Below are 24,037 nucleotides of genomic sequence, written 5' to 3'. Positions count from 1 at the left end.
TGCTGTTTTTTGTCTTTTATCTCTCCAAGTCTTCTTCATCCCAAGGAGGTATCACGTACATTTCTTGAAGTGAGGCCATTAAATATCTCCCCAGGACAGAATACTTGTTCTTTATTAACTCCATAAAAAAAGTAATAAAATAAAGATGTGGAAGACTACTTTTTTCCTGATAGGTCAGGGCGACCATCAAAGAAGCAGACATTGTATCTAACATCTTTCTTCCCTAGGGTACGTTCCTGTTCACTCAACAAAAGTCATAATAGTAGGGCAAAAAGACTTCTGTCCTCATTTGATATAATTTTGAAGACTCTAAGTAGAAAAATTCTATTTTAAGTGGATATTTTCACATTAAGATACACAATAGCATATTGCATCAGATTTTTTTTTTAATCCTAGCTTTATTTTTTTAAATATACCTTCTTAAAAATGTATGTTTATTTAAAGCAATGTTATCATGCATTCTTAAGCAAATATACAGTTAACTAAATTCGCGATGATTTAAAAGTCTGCATTTTTAATGAAAAGATGTAATAGGGTTTTCAAGTAATTTCTTAAAGTGGATTAGATTTTAAACATTGTATCTGTCTAGAATCAAACTTTCTAAGGTCATCTACATGTTATATACTCTTATGCTTTATATGATAATAGGCTACATCAAGGTAGCAATATGACACTTGCACAGATTCATGTTTCAGTAATCTCCTTATGGAAGTTTAAACTTTTTGTTTATACCAGTAACTCATTAACCAAGGTATCAAAAAACTACTTATCTGTTTAAAAGTCAGAACATTATTTTGAAGCAGGCTGGACCAGTAAAAGAGCAGATACAGAACTGCCGCTCTTGTAAGACTGGAAATCCTCCCCTCCTTTTATGTATGGGAAATTTATGAGGGGTGGGTAAAATAGAGGAGTGCAGATAGATAAAAGGAAGGTGGGGCTAAAACTTGGAGCGATTATATATAATATAATAAAAGTGGGGCAGGGGGAGTATATTTGATTCAACAGACTTAGCTGGAAATTAGAGTCCAGTATTAAGTGACTAGATGCGTTTATTTTTAGTAAAGTTCATAAGGGAAAGGAAAGGAGAAAGGTTTAGTTATGTATAAACCTATAGTGCACAGTAGATGACTGGGATGATAGCACCACAGTAATAATGCAAATGAAATTATTTTCATTACACTTATTAAAGAAACGTTGGAAAGGTGGCAAGAATCAAACAAGCTGCACAGCTGCAGAAGGTGATTATATACCCATTTTCATGGGGAACCAAGCAGCCAGGAAAATACAAAACTGGCAGAGAGGAAAAGGATTTTGATAACAGGGCTGTATTTTGTTGTGATACATTTTGAATGGCAATGAACCTGAGAGCAAACTTTACAGAAAATTGTGCAGAATCCCTATGCTGAGTTGCCCTCAGGGCATGCAAAATTGGGTGATACATAACAGTAAGTATAGTGCAATAACTATGCAGGATACTTGATAAGTGACAGGTATATTACAAACATTAATTAAGTGAGCAGGAGTGAAATCTTGCCAGCTACTGAGTGTTTGATATGGCCTAATAGCAACAAATCCCTCTCACTCACTTTTTAACAACAACAACAAAAAAGTTCAAGATGTGTTTCTAGCTTCATCAGAGGCACCAATTAGCTGTTTGTGGTGTCTGTTGCTCTGCAGTTTTCAAGAACAATTGTATCATTAGAGCATTTAAAATGCAGTGTCGGCAGGAAATAGAACAATAGCTGCAAGCAAAAAAAAAAAAATTACAAAGCACAAACCCATTATGTGGTTTTTGTCCTCAGTGTGGTGCATCTTGGACAGCAGTTTTCTTTTTGTCACTGTGAGGAAGAAATGGAAGATAATTTAAGTCAGAAAACCCCAAGATTTAGGAGGGCATCTGTAAGTTGTCTAAGACATCCAATACCATTTTCTTACTGCTGCTCAATTATTTGCTTTCAATATTTTTGAAAGAAATTAGAACCTTTTAAATTCTCATGAGGAAACTTACAAAGGGTGTAAAATCTCACAAAATCACAGTGAAAGAATAGTTATTCTGTTCCATTTGTAGGTGACTGGAGCAAAGCAGGACTTGTGTCTATTAGGATGTTTAAAACACCTGACAGTATGATTATTTTTTCAGTGCACTTAACTTAGTGTAAAAGCATATAATTTTCATTTTTCTTAGATTAATAAAACTTGTCTTACATTTCTAAGATGTATAAGCAGACAGATTAGTTTAAGGCTTAAATCAGATTGTCTTTCCATTTCAAATTCCTTTGTTCTATGTAATGGCAAATAGCAGTGAACATGAAAACAGGTTTCAAGTACATTTATGTTAAAAAGCTATCTTTTACTGTTACAAATAAAGATACTTAGGTGAAGAGGTACAAGAAATGAGAGAAATACAGGGTGGCACACTGTTCCAGGTATTAGCAGTGTGAGGACTTTGGAAACCTTCAGTTTCATGTAGAGCATTGAATTTAATGGCTGTTGCAGCACCTAGACCCATATACTCCTTTCCTGAATTGTTCCATACTTGTTCAGTATCCTAAGGCAGAGAAGGCCACAATTGCATTACATGCAGTATGGAAAAGCTGCTTCTATTTGTTTTTATACTGCTTCATAATTTATTGAGCAACTTGTATGCCTGAGTAAAAAACTATAGTCAATAATTACTCCCTTTTAACCTCCCCTTGCTACTCAGAAATTAATTGTGTTTCGTCACATCACCCTTATGTTTTCTGTTTTCCAAGGTGAGTAATAGCAGAAATCTCGAAGGGAAATTTGTGTGACGGCTATGACAAAGAACCTCTGCTTACTCAGAAGTTGTTTTCTACCTCTGATTGCAATTGCCACCTTTTTGTTCTGTTGTATTTTGTTCAATAGTGGGTAGAACCAGAACTACACACAGTATTCAAGGTAGCGAATACTGTAAAATTGTCGTCCATTTTGTCTGCCATCACTAAACCTTGAACATGCTTTCAGAAACGGTTGCTCATATCATCTCTGTATGACTGTATTGCACATAAAATCCATGATTGTGGATGTACACTTGCGTTTTCTCCCATAGATTTTTCTGTGTGTACTGAACAGTGGATTTCATTGAGCATTTTATAACTCCATTACTAGTACAATATTGGGTTATTTTGTGAGTCGTCTTAATTGTTTCAGCTTTGTTTACTCTCTTTTTCAATCATCAGCACTCTTGGATGGCATCTCTTCACTCCCTTTCCCCAGTCTTTTAAAATATCACAGGACAAGTTAAGTCAAATGACAAACACCTTTGACTTTTTGTAATAGTCTGCTGCCCACACAAAATGCAGACTTTAGAGTATGAAAAGTGTACCCGCACATATCACATTTCAGATAATTCCTGTATTTTGTGGCTGTTGATGAATACAGTTGTGACTGGGGAAGAGATGGAACAACCTTTTAGTGCTGTCTTAAGAGGATGTATACAATACTCCAGCTGAAAAGCTGAGTCATTATTATGTCGAGAAAATAATTTAAGACACTGAGTTGATCCAAGTATAATGTATTTTCTTAAACATTTTGAGGATGAATTTTTGCAACTGAATGTAACAGTGTGCAAGGCAGCAGCTCAGAGAGTGGTGATCAGTGGAGCAGAATCTGACTGGAAACCAGTGACTAGCGCTGTTCCCCAGGGCTCAGTGTTGGGTCCAGTCCTGTTTAATATCTTCATTGACGACCTTGATGAGGGAATAGCATCCACCCTCAGCAAGTACGCCGATGATACAAAGCTGGGAGGAGTGGCTGACATGCAGGAACACTGCGCTGCCATCCAGAGAGACCTGGACAGGCTGGAGAGCTGGGCAGGGAGAAACCAGAGGAGATTCAACAAAAGCAAGTGTAAAGTCTTGCACCTGGGAAGGAATAACCACTTGTATCAGTACAGGCTGAGGGATGACCTGCTGGAGAAGTGCACTATGGAGAAGGACCTGGGGGTCCTGGTAGATGACAGGTTGGCCATGAGCCAGCAGTGTGCCCTGGGGGCTAAGAAAGCCAATGGGATCCTGGGGTGCATCAGGAGGAGTGTGGCCAGCAGGTCAAAGGAGGTGATCCTCCCTTTCTACTCTGCCCTGGTCAGGCCACACCTGGAGTGGTGTGTTCAGTTCTGGGCTTCCTGGTATAAAAAGGACAGGGATCTCCTGGAGAGAGTCCAGAGAAGGGCTACAAAGATGATTAAGGGCCTGGAGCATCTCCCCTGTGAGGAAAGGCTGAGTGAGCTGGCGCTGTTCATCCTAGAGAAAAGAAGACTAAGTGGGGACCTTATTAATGTTTATAAATGTCTTAAGTATGGGATGCAGGGGGAAATGGCCAGCCCGTTCTCAGTGGTCTGTGGAGACAGTACAAGGGGCAATGGCTGCAAATTGGAGCACAGGATGTTCCGCACCAACATGTGGAAGAACTTTTTCCCAGTGAGGGTGACAGAGCCCTGGCACAGGCTGCCCAGGGAGGTGGTGGAGTCTCCTTCTCTGGAGATATTCAAGACCCGCCTGGACACCTATCTGTGCAATATGAGCTGGGGAGCTGCTTTGGCAGGGGGGTTGGATCTGATGATCTCTCGAGGTCCCTTCCAACCCCTACAATTCTATGATTCTATGATTTATAATATAAGAAGAATAAACTTAATCTGTATTGTAACAATGAGCCTGCTACTTCTGTGCTCTATAATTTAATTAATCCCTCATGAATTATGGATTAAATTACAGTGAAAAAGATCTATTGAATCTATAACAGATGCAATCTTTTCTATCTGTCAGGTTCCCTTTAGATTTCTGTGAACTGTGTATATAATATTCCAGGATGTGGAAGTGTCTTTGGAGCACAAAGTGCAGGAATTATAATTTTGTATCACAGATTTAGAAAAGGTTTCCTGTTCTAATTTGAATAGTATAGGACAAATGTGATACAATTGATTGTATAAGTAGGAAATTGGAGTACCTTAGTCGGAAAATATTAAAAATTGTTTCTGTCTCATTATTTCATGCTTCATTTTTTAACAGTATGTGTTTTTAGTTTGTATTCTTTAGGGTGGAAATTTGTTTCTTTCCCAACTTGAGGTTAGAAATAGAATAATTTCAGAAATGTAGGATGCAAATGCTAAAATTCTTAATTGCTGTAAGATTTAGATTCTCAAGTCGTATGTGTGATCAGGGTAAGGCAACAGGCTTTTTCAAGTCTGGTACAGGAAAATCAAAAAGCCATCAAAGAATAAGGAGAAATTCATTAAGGCATATTGATTTCAAGATACTGGTAGATTGGAGTAGAGAGACTTCAGCAATTAATTTGGACTGATAGCATCTTACTTAATTGTACTACTATTCGCAGCCAGCCAAAAACATTCACTCCTGTGGGAATTTTGGTAATAAAAAAAATGAAGTTTCTGGCCACGAAAAATATTTCTGCATCCATGTAGGTGTAAATGATCACTTTGTAAATGGGGATGAGTACTTTCAGCAGTACTGAATTTAAGATGTAAGGAAATTACCCAAGCAGAAAATTCCAGAAAAAAAAAAAAATCTGAAGAGTGGTTTTTGCCTTTGTTATCTTTCCATTCAAGAGTATGAGTATGCATAGTAAATAACTGACCAACAGACATCCTGACTAGCAGATATTATTCAGTTATTACTGTCAATTGATGAAAATCATATAGTGTACATTTCAGCTGTAGTTTTAGTGATACATGCTGTTCTATTAAAAAATAACAGGTTTTGGTTTGGGTTTTTTGTTTGGTTTTTGGTGGTGGTGGTGGTTTTGGGGTTTTTTTTTGGTGTTTGTTTTGGTTTTTTTCTTGGTTATGGGTTGTTGTGGGTTTTGGTTTTTTGGTTGTTTGGGTTTTGCTGTCTTTTTTTTTTTTTTTTAAATCCCAAGCAATAATGTTGTTATCAGCAATACAGTGTCACTAGTAGTTTACCTCACCAACCTTTGAAATATAAACTTCCAAACTGAAAATACTGAAGTTCACTGTAAGGCAATATTCTCATTACAAAAAAAAAAAAAAAAAAAAAAAAAATCTTACATTGGGTTAATCTGGTTTATGTATGCAATTTGCTAACAGAAAACATAGTTGTGCATTTCTTTTAGCTCTCTTAGGGTTCTTTACTGCAGTTCTTGGCTCATTTGTTTACTGCACCCTGTTAGGGTACAAACACAAAGATCTTCTCACAAAGGCTGTTTGTTCATAGGCAGACAGCTGGTAGTTGCATGAATCCTCTCTAGTTAAAGCCCTCTCTGGTGGACAAACTGTTTGAGCTGGCAGGTTTTCTTTGCAGTGAAATTCTTGGAAAAACTTTAAAATTTATCCAGACTCCACTGTCATGAGTTTTATTAATTTTCCAGGACTGTTCTGTTCAGTGAAAGTCATCACTGGCAGTTCTTTATGAAAGTGTTTTGTGTTTATGTCTGATTTCAGAAGCTTGGAAGAGTTTTGTGTGGTTGCTTTTAGATTTTGGTTTTGTCTTGGGGTTTTTTTGTTTGTTTGTTTGTTTGTGTCAGGGAATATCTGATTTAACAGCAAAATTTTTCAGTTCTATAAAATCCACAGACTCTGATATTAATTTTAAATATGCTGTCATATAGATTAACGTTTAATGAGATAGCAAGGAAACCGAATTCAAACATGTTGAGTTCTGTAATAATGCAGTGATGTTCAGAACACAGCAGTGCAAGTATGATTAAACTAATTGGTTTTGAACCAAGAAAATTGATGTAGAATTTAAATTTCTAAAATATGTTTCACGTCCAGAATTTCTGGCTCTGCTCATACTGAATCATTCAGTGCACAAAGTACAGAAAAGGTGGTCTGAAAGCACAGAATGCTTATCATTTTTTCAGTGTAGTGGAAGTGTGGCTGACTGCTGTTTATTTTTGCTTGCATGTATTTTAGGATATGAATGTACCTGAACTCGTTCAGCCCTATTCCAAAATGTCTTTTTTGGGGACTGCTTTAATATTGTAAGCAGCTGTTTCACTATTAGTAGTGCTATTAGCAGAATGGGTGAAGAAGTCTGTACATATATCTAGTTCTTTCAAAATGAGTTGTCATGTTTGCCCTTCTCAAAAAGACTCCAGTGAAAAGAAGTGTTACAAACAGAGGTGGCTGCAAAGAGTTACTTTCTGAAAAAAATAACCAGAAGTTGAAATTAATGGATAGTCTACATGCATACTTTTTCTAGTAGCACAGTGCATTCTGGAAGCTAATAAGGAGAGATTTACAGCGGTTCTCCGCCCCCAGAAGCCCTTTAACTATTTTCTTAGGCATGCTTACCAGTCTCTTCACCATGAATGTCTAGACAAGTGAATTCTGACCCTGATTGTAATTTCACAGGGGTCTAGCAGTTTTTATTAGATCATCAGCAAAATAAGGAATAAAAATTGATTTTTTTAAAAAATGATATATAAATATTTTCCTTTCATTTTTCATTACAATGTCCAATTTTGACAATTGAGTCTTGACTCAAATGGCTACTGTGAGCAGGGCAGTTCTGAATAGTGTTACATACCTATGGAATGAATTTAAGATTTCTCTTCTGTTTGCATACTGTGCTTATAAGAACATGTATTCTATTTTGTTGTCAGAATGAGCTGAACTGAATGATTAAGTTTAAGTCCTGGTTTTCTTGAAATTTAAGTGGACGGTTGTCACATGCTGGTCAGTACCTTCAAGCTGAGGCCCAGTGAGGAGGTTTCTAAAGCAAAGGTAAATGTCATTTTAAAGGAGACGTTATTTTAAAGATGGAATTATCATTATTTGAATTTAATGACAGATAGTTCACTCAGCTTTGCATTTCTTTTCAACTTTAAAAACCTTTCACTCTGATATTATACTATTTATGGGAGTTTGAGTATTTTAAAAAACAGGTTTTGATTTTAAAATTTTAGAATTTTACCATTGCATGAAAATTGGTAAATTAAATCATAGCTATTGTGCTTGGAAATCTAACACAGGTTACAGTGTTATTTTTTTCAAAATTATGTAGGTGGGAAGCAAAATTACCCTAAATATGATTTTTAATAAACATTAGTAGTGTTACATAGTCTTGCTTTGCCTTCATATACACTAGTGGATTTCATTTTTCACTGGAAACTATGACTATCCTGTGGAAATGAACTGTGCATTCCAGCTTATTTAGTAAAAGGTCTGGCCTTTTCACTCTGTCATATCTCTTTTTATACAAATGCTCTTATGCGGTGTGAATGATTCTCACTGGTGTTCCAGTTTTCTGATTCTAAACCGGAGGGGCTCTGTGAACCTAAGGCACTGGCAAAAAACAAACAAACAAAAAAAAGTTTTCTAGCTCCTGGTACTATAAAAAGCCAGGAGCTTAGAATTTTGAGCTTTAATGAAGGGAGGAGTTCTTGTTGGGGAAAGCAGTACTAAGAGTCACCAATAAATTGGCAGTCTTAAGTCCTGTATACAGGATAGGATTTTTCAGAGTCTCCTGAGCTAGCTGAGGTGGACATTTTTAGTAGCAGGTGCTGTTGACTTAAGCAACAGTGAGACATAATTATATATATAACATAATCCCTTTCATGTACTAACTCACCCTTATGTAATGTAACTATTGCTTATATAGTCTTTGAATCTTGAAGAGATAATGCAAAAAATCTGCATTAAATGATCTCATATTATTTCTTCCATTTACACAGTGTTAGAGGAGAAATTGAGTAGGGTTTCTTGAGAAAATCAGTGTACCTTACTAAAAAGTAAAAAAAAAAAAAAAAAAATAACCCCCTTCCCAAGCTTCAAAAGAGTTTGCCAGAATAGTCTCTATACTAAATATGCAATAGAATGGCATTGAACCGCAAGAAACATAGAATCACAGCATCATTTAGGTTGGAAAAGACCCTTAAGATCATTGTGACCAGCTGTTAACCTAATACTGCCAAGTCCAGCACCAAACCATGTCCCTAAGCTCCATGTCAATCGTTATGTTTTTTGCTGATGTGGACTTTAATTTTATACCAGAATCTGGTTCCTAAAATATGACTCTTGACTACTATGCTAAAAAGGCTGATATGCAGCAGGCTAAGCATTGGAGCCAAAACCCTACTGCTAGAGAACACACAGTGGAATAAATATTTTTTTTAAACCTTTTTGGTTTATATTGGAGATGAACTTTATATACTAAATCAATACAAGCCATATCAGAATATGGATCACTGTGAAATACTCAACATTTAGTATGTGTATTGTGTGGTTTTGAGAGATAGTTTTATATGGCTGCAAAAAATTACGGTAACAGTCAGCAGCCAAGGTGGGACCTCAAAGCCAGATAACATTTTTGTAGGAGACACTTAGTTTGATGTGAGCCTGAACACTGTGAAGATATGTCATGATTATTACAGCGACTTCAAGCTTTAAAATACGAGGTGGAGTATTGCCCACATTCAGTGTTCTCCAGGAAATTGGACTCTCCAAAACTATATGTCTTAAACTTAGAAATTAATAAAATTCTTTATATATTATTTGGAGAGCATTTACCAACATCTGAAGGAAAATGTAGCTTAAAATATTCAAATACATGAACTATAGTATTCTATTACTGGATTTGGAATATTCACTATCATTTTCATGACAATTTTCTATATAAATTGGGTACAATCTTAAAAGGCTTTAGACAAATACCATAAAGCAAGGAGCAGTATAACTGCTTGACAGAAAAGTAAATGGTTTAAAGAGTAAGTAATTTCTAAATTGTTAGATTGAAGCAATGAGAGAGCTGGAACCAAAACTTTAGAATAAAGTGATGCAGAAATATGTGTCCCAAAGGAGGGGAAAAACAGATTTTGACAGTAAAATATACAAAGATTTTACCATGAAAACTGTAAGAGAAGATTTGTGTGATGTTTTCTTCTTGTCCTGTTGTCTTACTGTTGTCTTAAGTTCATGACAGTGGACTGGTTTTGTTCTACTTTTGTTTCCAGTTCTTGGCTGTTTTTTATTTTTTGAAATGACATGGAAATTGGAAATTCAAAATAGATTTCTTATGTAAATTTTTAATCAGTCCTATTTGGAAGTCCTTTTCTCTTGAACAAGAATGCACAATTAGGGATACAAAGGTTTCCTATATGTTCTTTTTATTGCCAGGTAAATTAATTAGGAAATTATTGAGTAATCCCTCTACAAACCTAAGTAATCATGAATGAACACAGATACCTTTTATCCACAGAAGCAATTATTTGAAACATAGGGATGTGTCAATACAGTTTTAAGATGCCTTTTCTTCTGCTTACTTCAGTGCGTTCAGGGACGATTAGGGCATGGAATTTAATACTGCCTCAGAAGGAATCTGAATCTTCAGAGGAAATATGCATATAATGGAAACAGTAATATGCAGTGTACTGCATCCCAGAAATTTAACTGTGTAATGGTTTGAGAAAAGGAAGAGTTGATTCACCAAGTTAGGCTAAGCCATCTAGGAAATACTTGCTGAACAAAATGACTATTACATCTTCAGCTATAAGCATTCAAAGTCGGTGATAAGTGTAAAATCCAGTAAGTGTCCACGGCTATTAAGTATATACTAACTCAGGTAATGTGTGGGCATAAATCATTCCAATGACATGTTGGCTTAAAACCAATCATAAACTCAGCTGAAAATTGTTTATTATAACTGTGCCCACCTGTAGAGGGATTTCAGGTGATTATATTGCTATGACAAGAAAATGTTAGTGTTTCCTAATACTCTTTGAATAGAAAGAACTGTTTCCCAGTATGAGAAAAAAAAAAAAACAAAACAACACAACCCTTAACTGTTACTTACTTTTACATTTTTAAGCTAATAATGAAGATGTGATGCCCTTGCATCCAAATTGCACAATAATGATGATTCTATTAATCTAGGTGAACCTATTTTTGGGGTAGCTTCCATTAAAAAAGCATGTGCAACTTCTACTTTTTTTGTTGTTTCATTTAAGAAAGAGTTTTTTCTTGGGTTTTTTTTTTTTTGGTGGTGGTGGTGTTTTGTGTGTGTTTGTGTTGTTTTTTTTTTTTAATTCCTTCTTGTTACTGAGGAAATGAAGTTAGTTATTCGTAAGATAAAGCACTTCAAATTTGGCTGCGGAATTGACTTTCCCCTTCCCTGAAATATTATTTTATGACTTTAAAATTGATGATTGTGTGTATGACACCTAAAGCTCTATTAGAAAACTGGAATGGAATAGGAAATTGAATAAAGTGTTAGGAAGCTGTGACAAAGTTGTATCAAATATTTGAATATGGTTTCATAACTGCGTTTTGTGACTCATTAAGCTTAGGTAGATTTTGCTCTGCCAGTTTTGTTGAATTGTAAACAGCAGTTCATAAGTAGACACAATGGACCAGTTTTCAAAATTATGTGTTTAAAGTACACATACAAAAGTGCTCTTAAGTGTGAAGACCAAAATGTGTTTCGCATTATAACACCACTTTGCATTGCCGTGATACATTCCATTAGAAGATAAAACCATACTCTGCAGCTACTAATGATTTGAGTCCCCCAGTGCTGTTGCTGTTGCCTTTTAACACCACATAGAAAAAGAGACTAAAATGTGACAGGTTACCTGCTCTCTAAAGACAGTGTAGGAGTTGGAAAGGGGATTCAACTAGGGAGGAAAGTGTGTGATTTGCAGAACTTTTCTTTTTTATTGATAATGCTATTCAGCGGCTTTCTTATTCCCACTTAGATGGACACACCAGGGAAATTGCCCATTCAAAGTTGCTTCTACTTTAAAATGAATTATCTCTGCAGGTCCATTGTTCCAAATTTGGAAGTCTCCCTTTCCTTACTTTCTCTGTTCACAGTATTGCCAGACTCTGTAATCCTTTCAAGAAGATTGTTTCCATGCCGTACTTCTGCTTTAGCAAGCTTGGAAGTCTGGCAAGCTTTCCCATCTGTGTTTCTGTTATGCAGTATGTTGTGTAGCATCCATGAAGGTGGAAAGTTAGTGCTTCCCACCACTGCCTTCCAAAATTGTTACTGAATTTAAATCGACCTTTGGAACCTTCCCTCCACAATAATTTAGACGATTTCTGATGCTAACATATTGCAAAAGCTATTCTGCTGAGTACTGATACTGCTTCACTTTAGACCTTGAAGACAATGTGCTAATGGCAGCAAGCAGGGTGTTTTTCTGTGCCTTTGAGAATGAACCAAAAATCAGTGCAATTGCTATGTACCTGAAACCTCCTTCATACTTAGAACTGAACACTTGAAGAGTGATACAGACCACAGCCACCAAGCCTACTAACAAGAAAAAACTTCTGTAAAAGATGCGAGAACAAACTTCCTTCATTATTCCTTTTTCTTTCACCTTGCTAAGAAAGGAAAAGGCAAACATAGCTTTGTCATTCAAAGAGTAGTGGATTTGTGTAGGAATGAACCTGCATAATGAAAGACTAAGGGACGAGCTGGTTGTTACAAACACTGGATGAATATCCTAACTGAGTGGCAAGAGTGGCTTCCTAATTTATTACCATTTAGATGCAACTTTAACTCTCTTTATTACTTCAGGTATTCATACGTACTGATTGTACAATACACTATTTCATTGTAGCTTACTTTGATTTTTTTTCACAGTCATTCAAGGCACTTAATACTTCTTTTCAAATTAACAGATTCTTTGATATGGCAAAATATATGATTAATACAATATTATATATGTTCCACTGAAATTTTAAATAGAGTTTTTATATAATTAAACTATTACACTAACATCAGACGTAGTAGGTACCGGAATGTTATTTTTAAGCCTAATCTTAACTTCTAGCCAGTGAAATTATTTCTAATGTATAATACTGCTGATAATAGACTGTGTGCTAAATTTTACAAGAAACTAGGATGTCTTTTTGTTGCCAGCCTGTTTGAATAGTTCTTCCTTACATAGAAAAATGTAGAATTATTTTAGAATTTCTGCTGAAAATGAAATCTGTAGTGAATGTTTTTTTTCCCAAAAACTATTTGAGTAAGGGTACATGGTTTACACTAGAGAAAGCAGTTTTAAACCCGCATTTTTCCATACAGGAATGCATATATCTTCTGTATTGTTGAGAGAGACTATGTTCAGAGACACATGAAAATAGAGTATTGATGGGGTATTTCAATGAATGAGAAGTGGGGAGAAGGAAATTAAAGGGAATCTCTATTAGTTCCAAATACAAAGATTGCATTTTGCTAGGGACAGTTAGTTATTTTGAAAACAAAGGATATATTTAATCTGTATCCCTAATATGGCTTTTGTATACCTAAGAAAACTTAAGTATTTTGCTTCAGTGTATTACAAGTGTTGCTTATTGATTAGGGCTAAAAAGAATTGATTTGGGTAAATGATGAAAACATGTAATTTGATGGTTTAAATTGGCATTTTATATGCTGCTTGAATTCAAACAAATACTGGCCACTGTTGTGGATTAGAAAGGTTTTAGAAAATATCAAAGCCCGCCAATCACAGCTACTGTAGTACAATGAAATATTAAAGATGATTAGCAGAATATGAATTATTATTTTTATTTGGTGCTTGTTATTTGATCTTATGCTTGTCTTTTACACCTTCTCTTTCAATACATTTACTGTTAATATTATATAAAAATAGAAATAGAAACATGCAGCTGCATAAAACTAACAAAATGGTTATCTAACAGAACGATGTGCTCTGATATGTCCAAGGATATCTATGGTGTTTTGGAAAGGAATAGAGATAAAAATGAAATTTTTAAGTGTTGTGACAGTCTGACTGTAAATCAGATAGTTACTTTCACAGCAAGTATAAGTAAATTCTCAGGAGGTGGAATTATTGATGCCAGGAAACATTATTCATTCTCTTCCATGGTCATCTTTACCTTGTAGTACATGCAAGGCCATTATTATTATTTTTTAAGTGTCTTCTCCAGTGGTGTTCATAGCTTGCTTAAGGAAAGTCTCTGGATTACTTCTGTAGCTTTAAAATAATATGTGATAATGAATATTAACCATTTGAGATCTGTAAGTCTGTACAATAAATCAAAGAATGCTCTCAGTAATTTGGATCATATAATTAGCTCACGTTCAGACAAGTTGGATCCAGAAAGCATTCAGTTACAGAGCTATGGATGTCAGAAATAAAATAAAAAACCAAACTATATTCAATTAAGTCTAGAGGAGTCAGTGATACCTCTTAATCAATCTGACACTGTATATACAGGGTGTCATTAATGTGATTCACAGAAGAATTTCCACAGAAGAATAACCAAAAATATCTCTTCTGCCCCAGAAGAGAAAGAAGGTCTGCTGTAGACCTTGAGATGTAAAGGCATCTTATCTAGAAGATCATTCAAAAGAAATTTCAGGGGGGTGTGTATTGGGTTTTTTGTGGGGTTTTTTTTTTTTTTTTAATCTCAATTTATATTTGCACATTTCTGTTCCTTCACGATCTGCTTTTTCTCACTCTTACTGTTTACCTCTTGGCAATAATTCTCAATCACTTTCCCCAGTGTACCTTCTTACTCTGTGGCCACTAAATCCTGTGAGCAGCAGAGTACTGTTCATAATTTTTATTGGCAAATGGAAAATTGACTTTATAGCAGAATTTTCCAAAAGGATACTTCTTTCTATGGCAGTGAGATACATAATGAGGGAATACAGTGTGCTGAACACAAGGAACTCAGGGACCAGATGAAGTTCTGCAGTGCTAGTCTAGTCATCTTCACTGATGGGCTATGCAGTCACCCATGAGAATATTTATTACAGGGAACTAAAGTATCATGAAAAGCATTTTCTTTCCCGGCTTACTTTTTCTGCAACTTTTCATACAGTTTTTCTGTATTTGTGGCTTCCTACTTCCACTGTTTAAATGCTGCTCATCAGACTTCCTTAGGGAACTTGTAAAACAGACATGATACTGTGTGTATGACCATTTATTTTTTTATTTTCCTTCCATGTGCCAAATTTTTATTTAAATTCTTACGTGATTCATGAGGAGATATCCTCTTCAGATTCTGTCCTAATTTACTTTCATTTTCTACTGAACACTTGGGTCTGTACAGCCTTATCTCCCTACAGTTTTGTAGTTTTAAAAAAAAGAAAAAAAAAAAAGTGCTTATTCTTGACTAAGGAATATATTGAACTCACATGCAATCTAATTAATTTACAGATGCAGCTGTGTTGTTCCATCCTTTCTGAACACCCAACACATAGTAATTCAGAGATCATACTGTCCTGTCATTAGGGCTCCCCAAAATTTATGCAGCAAATAAACTTCTCTGCTAAGTAGCAGGTCTTTCGCCATCAACCCCTGTGAGCTTCACAGGGGTGTATAGTTCATAAGGCAAAATCTGATTTAAATCTTAGATTAGATTCAATCACATCTATTTGTGATAAAATATATCTTAAGTGATTAAATATTTAAACAAACAAACAAAAAAGCTTAATATAGTTACTGAATTGCAAATAATTCAGGGGAACTAAAGGCCTGTCAGTCTGACATCATTTCAGAGGTCAGAGGAAGATCATGGAGAGAGTCATCTTGGGAGCTCTCATGCAGCACATGCGTGATGGCCAGGAGATTAGGCCTAGTCAACATGGGTTTACAAAAGGTAGATCCGGGCAAACTAACCCGATCACGTTTTATGACAAAGTGACCTGCTTAATGGACGAGGGGAATGCAGTGGATGTGGTTTACTTGGACTTCAGTAAAGCCTTTGACACTGTTTCTCACAGCATTCTGATTGAGAAACTGGCTGCCACTGGCCTGGACGGGTGGACTCTCAGCTGGGTTAAAAACTGGCTGGAGGCCAGTCACGAGTGGTGTCCCCCAGGGCTCAGTCCTGGGTCCAGTCTTATTCAACATCTTTATCAAGGACCTCAAGGAAGGGATCAAATGATCCCTCAGTAAGTTTGCAGATAACACTAAAGTGGGAGGAAGCGTTGATCTGCCTGAGGGTAGGGAGGCTCTTCAGAGGGATCTGAACAGATTGGACCGATGGGCTGAGACCAAAGGGATGAAGTTTAACAGGGCCAAGTGTAGAGTGCTGCACATGGGACAATAACAACCCCATGCAGCGCTACAGGCTTGGGGGAGACTGGCTGGAGAGCTGTCAGGCAGAGAAGGACCTGGGGGTGTTGGTTGACTGCTGACTGAATATTAGCCAGTGGTGTGGCCAGGAAAGCCAATGGCATCTTGGCTTGTATCAAAACCAGTGTGGCCAGTAAGTCTAGGGAAGTGATTGTGCCCCTGTACTCGGCATTGGTGAGGCCACACCTCAAGTACTGTGTGCAGTTCTGGGCTCCTCACTACAAAAAAAGACATTGAGGTCCTCGAGCAAGTGCAGAGAAGGGCAACCAGGCTGGTGAAGGGGCTGGAGAGCTGAGGGAGCTGGGGATGTTTAGCCTGGGATAGACAAGGCTGAGGGAACACCTCATCACTCACGGCATACAACTACCTGAAGGGAGGTTGTAGAGATGTGCGCGATGATCTCTTCAGCCAGGTGACAGGTGATAGGACAAGGGAAAATGCACAAAGCTGTGCCGGGGCAGGTTTAGATTAGATGTTAGAAAAAACCAAAAATACTGAAAGAGTTGTCAGGGCCTGGAACAGGCTGCCCAAAGAGGCGATTGAGTCACCTTCCCTGGATGTGTTAAAAAAATGGGTAGATCAGGTATTTAGGGATATGGTTTAGCATAGGACAGCAACGGTTGGACTCAATGATCTTAAAGGTCTTTTCCAACCTTGTGATTCTGTGATAGATGGCAAAAGGCCATAAGCATTATTGGCTTGCAAGACTCAAAGTCTTGTATTGTAGTAAGTGTTTGGTTCACTGTGACGTAATTTTTGTGCTAGGGATCTAGGTTTTTGGTACTTTTAACAGGCATCTCTGAAGACAATCTCTATATTTCTGTTATATTTCTATTATAATTCTATTATTTTATATTTTTCTATGTAGCTACATTATAAAATATATGTATGTATGTTATACTTGTGGAAAATATTTATATTCAAACATGTATAATTATATAAATTGCTACATTTATAAAGCCAGTTAAATTTAATATAGTTATATTTATATATTCTGTGTATTCTCTTCTCTTAAACCTTTCCCATAGCATCTCCTATGCTCATAGTATGTGCATGGCTAAGCATACTATGAGCATAGGAGATGCTATAGGAAAGGTTTAAGAGAAGAAGTATTTAAGAAAATATATTCTTAACCATGGGAATAGGAAATCGTCCAAATTCTAAGTAGCGTTTGGAAAATTATGAAATCTATTCCTATCTGCAACATGAGGAAGAGGAGAGATTTGACAGTCTTCTAGATATTCTTTTGCAATGTCCTAGTGACAATAGCTAATTATCAACATTTTATGGCTTGGTATTCTTGTATTTTCAATCAGGCATTAAAGTTTCTTTGTGGTTATATTTGGGTTGGAAATGAAGGAGGGATAGGAGAAAACTACAAAAAATATAGCAATGGTCCCATTTTCCACAATAAAACATGATGTAACAAAACTACCTAGTTGAGTAAAAAATAGCCATTAAATGCTTTGTTTGTTTCCCATAGCCAACTGTTACAACCCTTCATATTGATTGTTCTGTATGCAAGTTATTTTCTGTGCATTATTAACTAGTTTGAAGGAGATTTTAATGCAAGGTACCATTTAAGGTAAATGCTTATGCTTGTTTTTTTATCACACTTTTATCTACAGTTTGCTACTGATAGGAGATTAATCGATTAATCCTTTTGATTCTCCTGTGTGATTGAGAAAAGTGTCTTTACTGTCCAAACTGCACATTTATTCAGTCAAAAATCTTCAAGTATTTGCTAGTTGTTATTTATGGATTTCCAGTTTTCTGGACCTCTTAGTTTACCACATAAGAAACTGCTCTGGAATTTTTTGTTAAACATGCAGATTACCTACTTTGATACCATCTTTCTGTTGCCTTCTGGACTTTCTTATTAGCAGCTCCATTATAGAGAATACTGAAATAAATGACAACTTTCATGTGAATAGATGTTCTGAATTTTCAGTGCAGATTTTTTAGAACTTTTCATTTGTTTTCTAGTATTTGACAGTTGCAGATTTAGCTGTTGTTTTGTTTTACCTCTGCTAAGGAAAAAAATTGCAGTTATTGCCAAAGATTTTAGGTGTTTTAAATTTCTCCGTTTCTCTGTTTTTATGTTTGTCATTTTATCAAAATCTAAAGCAAGTTGACATGAAATGCTTAACAAAAGGAATGATTTGTATCATGTAATACTGAAACGAAACAATTCATTGGGGGGAAGTAGTTTAAGAACAAATAAAGATAGCTTCTGTATATTTCTGTGGGTGGGGTTTTTTTTGTTGTGGCTGGTTTGTGTTTTTTTTTTTTTTGTTTTGTTTGTTTGTTTTTTGTTTTTTTTCTCAAGTCATGACCTAATGACCAACATAATATATTTTAAAATACTTCAGAAGTTACAAAGCAACCAATTTTCTTAGGTCTATGTATAGAAATCTATCCAGACCATTCAAGACTATCATACTGCTACTCTAAAGAAATCATGTTACTAGACTAAGCTGGAAAGAAGGTCAAATGAAAAGAAAGTGCCCCAAACTGCAGAAAAAACTCCTTTACCCTGTTAGAGTAGCTCACAGGCAAGGAGGGCCCTACAAGAGTGCCCAGTAAATTTTGACAGAGGGTAGGTTTTTACATTTTTATGGCTGAAGAAACATAGGATTATGTCAAAACAGAAGAGGTAATTAGCATAGTGACAAAGTATGGGAAGAAAGGGAAAAACTGCTTTCTGGTAAGACTGAAAATTAATGTGATTTAGCTGGAATATTTCTGAATGAAAGTCAGTGTCATTTTTCAAGCATTTCAAGACATGGTGATTAAAGAATGAGGAGACTTGTGAGGAGAGTTTTGCAATTATTTAAATTTTTGTTCCTAGTAACATGATTGAACACTGTAAATGAAAATTTACGCTCACTATTTGCAATTCTTATTCTGTTGGCAAAATCTATTATAAGTGAGAAAATCTCATTGAAGTTGTAGATACCTTCATTTGATTAATTTGATAAAATGCTTGAGAAAAAAGTGTAGAGAACAAATTTGTATTTGAAAAGGATGTAAGCATCTAATAAATCTTCCTATTTTTTATTCTGATCACAGAATAAAATAGTCACCCTATGAAAATACAGGCCAAGCCATTGAAACAACATTTTTCTTGATTAAAGATTTTGCCCATTAATCAAGAGAGAAAAATATAATTATTTTTCCATTGAATTTTCCTGAAAATTTCACTGTGGTTTTCATCTATGAGTGAATAGGGTTTTTTTTAAGATTTAAGGGAGCTTGGTTTTCCTGTGACAGCTGCAGTAATTTTAATGCACAATGTCATAAAAGGACAGTACAATGAAAATATAAAAAGCCATGCTTGTTGCATATGTATGGCCTGTGAGTAGCTGAAACAAAATTTTGTCTGTTTGTGAAGTCTAAAATACAGTTGGGATTACATCAGATTTACCCTTCAACTATTGTAAGGAAAGGGAAATACACGTTAAATGAAACACTCTTTAAAAAACTTCATCTCTCTACTCCTCCTTTAAAACTTGTTTTTTCTCAGTGTCCTACTTTTTAGCTGCAGTTTACAGTAGCTGAGCCATCATATTTAATTCCTATATAATGTTGCAAATGGTGTCATTCATTAGTTTTGACAAAAATGCAGTCCTTGATTTGAACCAATGGATTAATTTGTGTCCATGTGACCTCAATAGATTGAATCAGCATTATTTTATTAGATCCTAAATAAAAAGGGTTTTTTTTGGACTATGCGATTATCTGCTAGTTATGTCTCAGCATAAAACCTTTGTACAAGGAAAAAAGATTCTTCCTCTCTTAGCAAATTTCATCAAATAAATATCAATCTCTGTTCCCTTTTATTTTCTGATATTTGAATTTGGCAACAGCTAAGCAGTATAACTTAGAATAAAACTGGATTTTTCAGGAAATACATTTTATTTAAATGCCATTTTAATGGAACACATAAAATTATTTTGTGCACTTTATGTTAAAGTAGTTGCATTAGTCATAAATGTGAGAAATGTTACAAATTATTTTATTGCACTAGTTTCCAATACATAAAAATGACCAGGAAAATAAAACAAAATAAAAGCCTCTATTTGCAGATTGTCCTAATTCAGCTAAGAAGCAAAGAAAAAAAAAAAAAAAAAAAAGGAAGGTCAGCAGACAAAAATAGCATATGGAAATGATCTGCAACACTGAGAATATCACTCTGTTAAATATCATTGCCTAGAGCTCACATCCCACTGTAAGATCTGGACATATGTGGGTGCTCGTTATATATGTTAGTATCTAGTCCAAAGTCAATTTTCAAAGGGAGGCAGCAATTTCCCTTATGAAAATACTAGAGAGCATCAGCATTCATTTACAACAAGCTGTTGAACTTGCTTCAGTGACAATTATAAAGGTTTGTAATGTACAGTCAAAGCTTTTGGTTTACTCCATCATTCCTTCACATTTCCTCTGTGAATTGGTGAGGGAAAGGTGTAAAGGCAAAAAAGGGTTATCTTTAAAGACATTTTACCCTCCCCTCCTAAGTAAGCCACTGGTTCAGAGGGGTCCATATCTCTCTAGGAGCTGATCTTTTTATTCGTTCATCTACACTGAACTCTAACCATAAGCTGCAACAATGTCATTTATCATCTCAAAGGACAGTGCTAAACTTTAGTATAATGGAATTAATTTTACGTAGCTCAGACTTTTAAGTGAAGACATCCACCAGGCTAATTTAGTCCAAAACAAAAATTTAGCAATGCCTTATATGTAACTGGTCAAATCCAGTTTCTTAGATCCCTTAATTGCAATAGAAGGAAGGGAGGCATGGGCAACTAAGAAGGGCAAGACAAACATATGCACAGTGGTGACATGGTTGACAGACCTATCTGTCTCTATCAGAATTTATTGAATAACTGCTTTTGGTGAAATGTTCATCTATGCCATCTGACAGCATTTGATTCTTTAAAAGCTATAATAAGATCTGCAGCAATAAACTTTATATGCAAATACTGGCATGACTGACTTCGTATGAGTGAAATCATCAGTCTTGTCCAAAATAAATTGCATGAAACCAAAATACCGAAGTGTATATATATATATATTTATTTCTGGTTTTTTTGGAGGCATCTGCAAAATTATTTCTTCTTACACCTTCTCCACACCTTGAATGTCCAGGTACAATACTCAATTACCAGAGAATTCCAAAAATGTATCAGAAAGTGTATCTTCAATGAAATCTGGAAGAAATTTTGTTTTGGCTTGGGTTTTTTTGTTGTTTTTTTTCTTAAGGAATAGGGAAATTACACTGACAAAAATGGGCAAATTTTTGTGTTTTGAAATTTTTTTTTTATTTTTATTTAAAGATGTCTGTTCATTGGCATGCAAGGTTTTCAAGTGTTGAAGTATCTTAAGATGTTTTAAATTTTATTTAAAGATAATGATGTAAGTCTTCACAAAAGCCTAGAAATGAAGAGCTGTATTCTTCAAGTGTTGATGTAACCTAGAAGCTACTGGTATCATGTCCTGATGATTTAAGCACTTTTTACAGTTCATGTATCAGTGACATGTAAACGCTCCTCCTTATTTGGTAAGATGCTCTAAAGAATAGGACTAAACCTATGTAGTCAATGTTTTTTTATCGTTCAATGTCTAAAGTAATGGTGAAATTGCACATAGCTTCATAAATACAAATTTTGATGTTGAATATCTTCTAATTGTGTACAGCTTCAAATTAGGTTCTAAGATTGCATATGTCAGTATGCAAATCAAGTGTCAAACAAATAATTGGAATGGGAAGCTGACTACTATGCCTAATTTATTGCCAATGCTATTTCTGAATTCTTATAATTTCCTTTTTCTTTCTTTTCCTGTAGTAGTGAAGGCAGTAAAAATGACAAGCAAAGATGTCTATTGCAGAGTTTGTATAGAAGAGTTAAAATATTTCACTTTTTACATTTACATAAATAGCTTTATTTTGACCTTAAAAAGAACATTGCAAAGGTAGACATAGCATTCATGCTAATGAATATCCTGATTGCCTTTGGGATTTTTTTTGCAGGTTTTAGTTATCATTTATATGTAAAATTTGTAGTTTTGGCCTTTTGTGTGTCAAATCAATGACTCATCAGTGGCAGAACACAAGAACACCTTTCTAGCATGTGAATAGTTCCGTCTACATTTTTTTTTTTTAATAAATACACAGTACTACTTGACCTCTGAAATGAACAACTGAAAGAGAAAGATTTAGCATAAGGTGCCAGGCCCCCTTGAAGAAGTTTGGATTTAGAACTATGTTATAGGACCCTCATTAAAATTTGCAGGATGCATTCTGCATTGATATGTAGTTCTGGGAAGATGACTTAATAGCTGAAACTGCTTCTACAGCAAGACTAAACTATAGAGAAAACTTTCTGAATATTATCCCTAAGCTCCTTTCCCCTTCCTCTTCCCCTTCCCCCTCCCCCTTTCCCCTCCCCTCCCCTCCCCTCCCCCTTTCCCCTCCCCTCCCCTCCCCTCCCCTCACCTCCCCTTCCCTCCCCTCTCCTCCCCTCCCCTCTCCTCCCCTCCCCTTCCCTCCCCTCCCCTCCTCTTCCCTCCCCTCCCTCCTTCCTTCCATCCTCATGGAACAGAAATGTAATTATAAAAGGTAATCCAATGTTTAGCCAACATAGCAAAAGTGAATTTCAGTGATGTAACTAGAAAGAGGCAGGAGAATTGATGGTGAGAATACAATTGTTAGCCTTTATTGCTATCCAGCTGTCAAACAAAACAGTACTTTGTGTTTTCTAAAGGCAGGGCCATAGACCAGTAACTTGTGATAAGAACAAGTCTGTTTTCTCCTGTTCTTGCTAAAATTATACTACCTGTAAGTTTAAACATTATTTCTTGATAGTTTTATTATGCCAAGAGATGAGGACTGTCATCAGCAATTAATTCTTGCAAATGTCACACGAATATATAAACTTGAAGAAAAAAAATCACAGATTTTTAGCTGTTTAGCTGAAACTGGAATGGTGTGAAGGAGATGCTGAAAGGGTAAAAAGCAGACTCCTGAGGAAAACTGCCTATAAATAGAGGTTGGCCTAATTCTTATTTGTTCTATAGTTGTTTTGTACTGCTTCATAAAATGCCTAAAAAACAAAATCACTCCCTGTATGCATTAGTCTAATTGGGTTTTTTCTGCTAAAAACCGTCGAGTGATCTTGTCTGAATGCACAGAAACCAGCTTGTTCCACGGGACTTAAATATTGGGAAAACAAATTTTAATTCCCTTTTTTATTTTCATTTGTTTACTTTTAGCTGAAGCATTTTAATATGTATTTATGAAAAAGTAGGTTATTATATGTTTATGTAAAAATATATGGAGTACAGTCAATTTAAAATATATAATAGCTGTTTCCCAGTGAATTTAAGATCAAAGATAGACTGTCTCATGTCAGTAAATTTGCTCAATTTTCATATGTTACATCAGAAGTTGGCCCAGCTGTGCTACACTGTCTCCTACACTTAATGGCAAAGTAACAGAAATTCATTTAATTCTCCTTAAAATTCTTTTTTAATGCAATCTCAGGAGTAATATGTGCCTCAATTGCAGTAACTATATACATTCGGAATTTAAAATACATCACATTGTTCTCATTCTGCCTTTAATGGAATGTAATGCACAACGATCTGTTTTGTATTTTTGAAATATACTACAGACAATTGTGAGTTTTTATTAGATTAATACATTTGTATTTCTATTGCCAGTACCATAAAAAAGGGGAAAGGACTCATTTATCTAATTATGAGTAAACCCATTAAATTTGGAAGTATTGATGTGAAATAAAGTGTAATTTTATAATATACGTATGTAAAATAAACCAACCAACCAAACCAAACCAATCAATCAAACAAAATAAAACCCCAGCAAACTATGGCAATAGCAGGAAGATTTGTGGATGTTAATGTGTTTCAATAATGATCTGTCTTATTTTATTATTCTTTATATATACCAGTTCTTCTC

The sequence above is a fragment of the Gallinula chloropus genome, assembly GCF_964237585.1.
Source record: "Gallinula chloropus genome assembly, chromosome: Z".
Classification (NCBI taxonomy): Eukaryota; Metazoa; Chordata; class Aves; order Gruiformes; family Rallidae; genus Gallinula; species Gallinula chloropus.
This window is presented reverse-complemented; position numbering follows the sequence as displayed.